The 7191-nt window shown below is 36.1% G+C and overlaps 1 long non-coding RNA gene across 1 annotated transcript; it reads right to left on the bottom strand.

Moving 5' to 3' along the window:
* Positions 1–2421: 2421 nt before the first annotated feature.
* Positions 2422–4083, bottom strand: LOC113075052 (uncharacterized). Its single transcript, XR_003280880.1, has 3 exons — positions 4052–4083; positions 3790–3795; positions 2422–2555 (listed from the first exon to the last, which is right to left on the bottom strand). It is a non-coding gene; the product is annotated as an uncharacterized LOC113075052 (long non-coding RNA).
* Positions 4084–7191: the final 3108 nt, after the last annotated feature.

Genomic DNA, 7191 nt, shown 5'->3' on the forward strand with positions numbered 1-7191 from the left:
AGGAGCCAGACAGGACTTCATTAGTGTAATTCAAACCCCTTATTTGTTTTGTGTGTAACGACGTACTCCTGTTTCTCAACCTACTAACAATGTCTCTGGTCAATATCATAAGCCGGTAAATAAGCCATCTTTTATACCTCATAATCGTTTCAGTTTCTGCGCAATATCTGACCTGCCTTAGCATAATTGTTTCTATAGATGGTTTCAACGCCAACAACATAAACAAATGTTACTGCGCATGCGCGCTTTTGTGGCCCTAACTTAACTTCTGGTAGACTTCCAAATAGAATCAATAATAACAGCCAAGTCCCTCTAGAGTAGTTTTTTTTTTTTTTTTTTGATAACAAACAAAATATGTTTGCTGCGTAAATCAGGTGGACTTAATGAAAATGCAAATTAATTATTTCCTAGCAGGAGATGCATAAAGTGCGAGAAATAGAGGTTTCCCCAGTAACAGCTGTAAACAAAGCAGAGCGACACTCACAAACGCTGTGTTATCAATCATACAACAGAAATAGTGACATAAACACACCCGTGCCTCGTTTTGATTTTTAAACATAAATATAAGGAATTATTATCATTAAACGTGCAGTACGTAACATTACTCATGTTTATTCAACGAAGCCTTTTTGAAAATCGATCAGTTTTTAAAACTTGGCGAGTCTCAAAAAATAAATAAATGTATGGGAAACACATCCCACAGCACAACCACCTGAGCCCAACTTCAGTCTACACTGTAAAAAATTTCCTGTAGAAATTACAGTAACTTACTGGCAGCAGTTTGCCAGTAACTTACTGTAAATTAAACTTACAGTAAAAATACTGTATTCATATTTACAGTACCATTTAACTTGCTGTAAATGTATTTGCAGTAATATATTTTTTACTGTAAAACACAATTATGTTTTTTTTCTCCTTTTATATATTTTAATACAATAAAATATTACTTTACACTGTGAAATTTACTGTAATTGGTTCACTTTTATTATGTATTGTAAAACTTTACAAATTATTGTATTTCAACAGGTCTCATGTCTCAGTAGTAAAAACTATAAAAAGAAACAAAAGACTGTTTAACTTCTTTTATTGGTTTAATAGTTAAATTGTAATACTTGAAATAACATTTTAATATTCTTGCAGATTGTACTTTCAGTTTTCCAAAAACTTGAATACATTTCATTTATACATAAAAGTTTCATATTAAGAGCATTTTAAAACAACAGACATGAACAGATTCAGTCATAAGAACAATCTTAAAAATTTACAAATTCAGGAAACTCCTGTGTAGAATGTATTTGCTCTTAGTAGCTTAATAGTTTTGCCAGCTGAAATCCAGAAACTCCTTAAAGGGATAGTTCACCCAAAAATCAGAATTAGGTCATTAATAACTTTCCAAACCCGTAAGACCTCAGTTTACCTTCGGAACACAGTGTAAGATATTTTAGATTTAGTCCGAGAGCTCTCAGTCCCTCCATTGAAGCTGTGTGTACGGTATACTGTCCATGTCCAGAAAGGTAAGAAAAACATCATCAAAGTAGTCCATGTGACATCAGAGGGTCAGTTAGAATTTTTTGAAGCGTCGAAAATACATTTTGGTCCAAAAATAGCAAAAACTACGACTTTATTCAGCATTGTCTTCTCTTCCGGGTCTGTTGTGAGACAGTTCAAAACAAAGCAGTTTGTGATATCCAGTTCATGAACGAATCATTCGATGTAACCGGATCTTTTTGAACCAGTTCACCAAATCAAACTGAATCGTTTTATACTGTTCGCATCTCCAATACGCATTAATTCACAAATTACTTAAGCTGTTAACTTTTTTAATGTGGCTGACTCGAGAACGAGTCAGTATTTTGTTCATTATCTGGCTCGGCTCGGTGTTCATCTTCAGTTCTCTCTTCACAGCAGTTCAGTCAGTGTACTTTTTGAGTAAATGAATTACTCCGGGATATTGGTTTGTTTGAACTCAGAAGTGTCAGCCACATTAAAAAAAGTTAACAGTTTAAGTAATTTGTGGATTAATGCGTATTGGAGATGCGAACCGTTTAAAATGATTCAGTTCGATTTGGTGAACTGGTTCAAAAGGATCCAATTACATGGAGTGATTCGTTCGCGAACCGGATATCACAAACTGCTTTGTTTTGAACTCTCTCTCACAACAGACGCGGAAGAGAAGACAATGCTGAATCAAGTCGTAGTTTTTGCTATTTTTGGACCAAAACGTATTTTCGATGCTTCAAAAAATTCTAACTGACCCTCTGATGTCACATGGACTACTTTGATGATGTTTTTCTTACCTTTCTGGACATGGACAGCAGACCGAACACACAGCTTCAATGGAGGGACAGAGGAGATAAATGGAGGTCTCACGGGTTTGGAATGACATGAGGGTGAGTTATTAATGGGTGAATTAATTTTTTGGGTGAACTATCCCTTTAATGAAGGAGGATACATGAGGGTTCAGACCAGAGTTCTTCCTTTGCACCATCTTCCCACTTCTTTTGATGACGTGGAACTTTGAGGAGCACTTGCTGTTGTCAGGGTTAACATTCAACCTTTACATAACAGAAAAAAAAGTTAGATCATTTGATGTGAAAAATGTCTAACAAAACAACCAAATACTCACAACACAACCAAATACAGAAATGCACTGCAAATGGCACAGAACACAACGGAAATATTTCCAGGGGACCCAATATGTGACGAACCCAGATGGAGCATGTTTAGTACTCAACGTCTACTTTTGTTTTCTTGCAAAAAATACAGAGATTACATATTTATGACATACAACTTTATATACAATATAAAAAATTTAAAAAGAACATGAGGGTAAGATATTAATCTATACATTAGTAACATTGTAAAAAAAAAATGTTAATGTTATGTTTAAATAAGTTTCATAGGTAATAAATGTAAGGTAATGTAGGGTCCAAAGATGAAACAGCTAATTTTAAAGTTGAGACACACACAGATAAATAAAGCATATTACGAAAACTTTTTTGTATAAAATTTATTTATTTGCAACAGTTATGTTAACAGCAATAATAAGACATTTATATCCTAAGTACAGCTATTAAACTGATAGACACCATGCTGCTTTGTCACGAGAACATCCCAGGTTAAAATAATGAGGAAATTACGTTGGCTAAATCCGAAATCGCCCCCTTAACACTCATTCACTCATTTCTACATTAGTCCACAAATACGGTTCACTTGAAGCTGTGAATGAAAACGAGTGAGTGAATTCGGACTGCCGTTGATCGCGCATTGGATGTACACAGTCGGGTTCGTCACTTACTTGGGTCCCCTGAAAACATTTCCATTATGTTCTGTGCCATTTGCGGCGCATTTTCGCGAACGAGATTATGTTATTCTCCCGATGCTGATGTACAGAACAAATGTTACATTTGAAGTAGACATATTTTTCTCTTGGTTGTTTAGTTTCCTTAACTTTATGTGTTTGCGGTAACGTTAAATGTGAGACTGAGGGGCGGAGAGGCTTTGGAAAGTGTATGAGCATTCAGGAACTGCACACGAAAATCTTAAATTCGCCGTGTTTTTATGCCCCTTGGCATGATTAATAAAGGCGTATAATGTCTCCACAGAGACGCCAGTGTTTGCACATGACACGAACATTGCGGGTTTTACTCTAGCACTACAAGCATGACGTGCATTTATATGGGGTAATCAGTTAATAGCAAACGATAATAGCGGGAAAAAATCTGACTGACTTTAAGCTAAATCCACGAAAGCTTTGTTGTTCGGCTAACAGTTCACATGAACACTCACCAGCTCCTGGAGTGGTCAAACCCAAGGCAGAGACCCGTTAATGTCCATATTTTGACGGTGAAACGTTCAGAAAAGGGAAAGAAAGGAAAGAAATATGAATGTTTGCACAGTGTCACCACAACTCTCTCTAGCTCTCTTCACAGCATAAATGTGAGGTGACTGCGCACCGTTCAGTGGCAGCGTTTTTTTTATTTATATTTTTGTTTTAGTCAAACCAAAGATATAATATATTTAAAGTAAAAGAAGTAATATTTGTACCCACCTTTGCATCTGACTGGTTCTTTTCGCGTGTGTCTTGTTTTCTTCTTTCTCCAAGTGGGAAATAAAACTTGATCTGTGATTGGTCAGGTTTCGCGCTCATTTTTTCTTTACTGTATTTAGATTTACAGTAAATTAAAAATACTGTAATTTAGTGTCGCCAAGAGGGTATTCCCCAAAATGTAACTATAAAATACAGTAATATGCTGTATAACTGTCCTACAGTAAAATACAGTTCATTTTACAGTTAAATACTGTTAAATTTACAGACATTTCTAACAGTGTACTCATCACCTTGAATTTAACTGGATTTGTAGAAGGCACCGCAGCCAGACCGATATAAACAAAACAGACCGGAAGTTAACTCAGGGCCAGGTGCGTGCGCCCGATGAAACCGTCTATAAGAAGATTTAACAAAATTTCAACCAATTAGGTGGGTAAAGGAAAAAATGCTATGTGGAAAAACTGTATTTCATTTTTATTAAGTGCTATTGCAAAAATATACTTCTCAGCATACTTACAGCAAATGTCATATATAGAAGATTTTATTTATTAGGCATTAAATGACTCCTACTTTTATTTATAGTCAGGCCTCATCCCATTCTCTAAACAAAATACTTCTACTTCCCATACACATTATATACACAATGAAACTTCATGCAAAGAGTTTATTTATTTATTTATTGCAGTTTGAGTTTAGATGTTTAAAAGTTACATCCTTATCCTCAACGTCCTCAGTTTGAACACTGATAATGCACCCTGGTATTATGCTGTTTACATTTCTCACTGAGTTCAAGTAAAGTCAAGCTTTTCAAATCCAGTCTAATGAAGCCTGTATACAGGGCTAAGTGAAAGCACTTTTCTGTAACCTGTTTCAGTGATACAAATGAGTTGTTTAAAACAATTACCAAGTATTAGAGCAGGTTTATGCTCACTGTAACACAAGATACTGTACACAATACAAAATATAGTATATGAAACAAGGCAAATGGACTAGAAACAGGGAGAATTATATCCATTACTTAGTTTTATTAATTAAATAAATTAGATTAAGATTAGTAATTTCATTACATATGGTGTGGGAGGACATGCCATCATTTATAAAATATGTACATACATCTTTAACATACATAGGTATAACTATATTTTAATGGAAAATAAATCCCATAAGCACATTTTCACGTACAAATTTATTTCCTTCGATGTTCAAAGATCTTTTTAGATGGAAAATAATCTATCACTCGACTTGATCTCTTCTGAACTTCGTAGCTTATCAGAGTCTTATCACATGCAGGCAGAGTGCTCATTGAAGTCATACGTTTCATGGAAGAGGTTGGTCAAACGAGGCCGGGAGTTGAATTGATTTAATGAGCTTGATGGCGAATGGTGAAAAGAGTTAGAGAGTGTCTGAACCTAAGCCGATTCATTAACTACCCACCATCACTCATTTTAATAGGGAATTAAATTAGACTGACAGACAATAGGCATCACAAGAGGAGGAGAAATATGAATACCCATCTTGTTTCTCTCACAGAAACCAAATGACCAATAAATACAGGATTCAGTGGAAACCCAGTATATTTTGTCTAAATGAGGACAATGTTTATGGGGGAGAAAAATCTGAAGTAGGGCAGATGCACAGACATACAGTAGATTAATCATTGACTTAACTTATTAACTTTGAATCAGTCAGTGTTAACTTAATGTGAATTAGCTTTGAATTATTTGAATGCAAAAGTTTGTATAATCCCTGTGTGGATGTTTGTTGTTTAAAGTTGCATTTTGTTCATATTTTATTTTAAAATTAAAATTAAATTTTATTTTAAACTTTTATGAAAAATGCTGTGACGTTTTAAAAGTCTGTAGATTAAAAATCACACCTGTAATTGCCCACAGTTCATTCATCACACTGAAAAAAATGCACTGGCGCCGATACAGGATTACTGCCTCCATGATTGCTCTGCAGTTGTTTTTGTGTCTTTGTTAGTTTGTCCTGTCTTTAGTTATAATTCCAGCAATCAGTTTCACCAGGGACAAATTGCTGGACATCCGGCACCACACATCTTCTGATATATTAACGGTTGTCGACTATTCTGATGTTTTGCTGGACATTCTTGTCGGAGGAGCAGCTGCGCTGATCACACGCTTCAGGACGTGAAGACAGGGAAAAAGAGCTGGCCCGCTTGTGGGATAATGATAATGCAGATTTCGAAATCTCCACTCTCTACCCAACAAAACAGACAAACTCCTTCTGCTCTCCCGGAAAAATAAGGATTTCTCACACTCTGCTACTTTGTGTTTCATGGAAACCTGGCTAAATGACACCATTCCAGACAGCGCGCTCCATCTGCCGGGCTTTCAGCTGTTCAGAGCGAACCGCAATGCAGAATCAATTGGGAAATCACGCGGCGGTGGGACATGCTTTTACATCAATGAAAGGTGGAGTAAAGATTGAACAATGTTAAATAAAATGTGCTGTTCAGATCTAGAAACTCTATTAATTAACTGCAAGCTGTGGGAGTTTCACTCTGGTTCATTCTGGTGAGTGTTTACATTACTCAGCAAGCGCACGTAAGCCTGGCTTTACAAAAACTCGCTGATCAGATCACAGAGACAGAACAAAAAAATCCAGACTCTGTTTTAATCATTCTTGGGGACTTTAATAAAGTAAATCTCTTCTGTGAACTGCCAAAATACAGACAGCACATCACATGTCCCACCAGAGACAGTAACATATTGGATCACTGTTACACCACAATAAAGGATGCATCACCCTGTTCCATGAGCAGCTTTAGGACGTTCTGATCACTGTTTGGTTCATCTTATACCGGCCTACAGGCAGAAACTAAAATCAGCTAAACCTGTATTAAGGACTGTAAAAAGATGGACTAATGTAGCAGAGCAGGATTTACAATCTTGTTTTGACCACACTGATTGGAGTGTTTTTGAAGCTGCTGACACTGAATGAACTCACAGAGATGGTAACATCTTATATTGTCACTTTCGTCACTTTCACTTTCACTATATTCGTTTCTGTGAGGATATGTGTATTCCTACCAGAAATCATCTAACTTACAACAATGACAAACCGTGGTTCACTGCAAAACTCACACAGCTCCGTCAGGCCAAAGTGGCAAAGAGGAA

Source organism: Carassius auratus, unplaced genomic scaffold (assembly GCF_003368295.1).
Source record: "Carassius auratus strain Wakin unplaced genomic scaffold, ASM336829v1 scaf_tig00016315, whole genome shotgun sequence".
Classification (NCBI taxonomy): domain Eukaryota; kingdom Metazoa; phylum Chordata; class Actinopteri; order Cypriniformes; family Cyprinidae; genus Carassius; species Carassius auratus.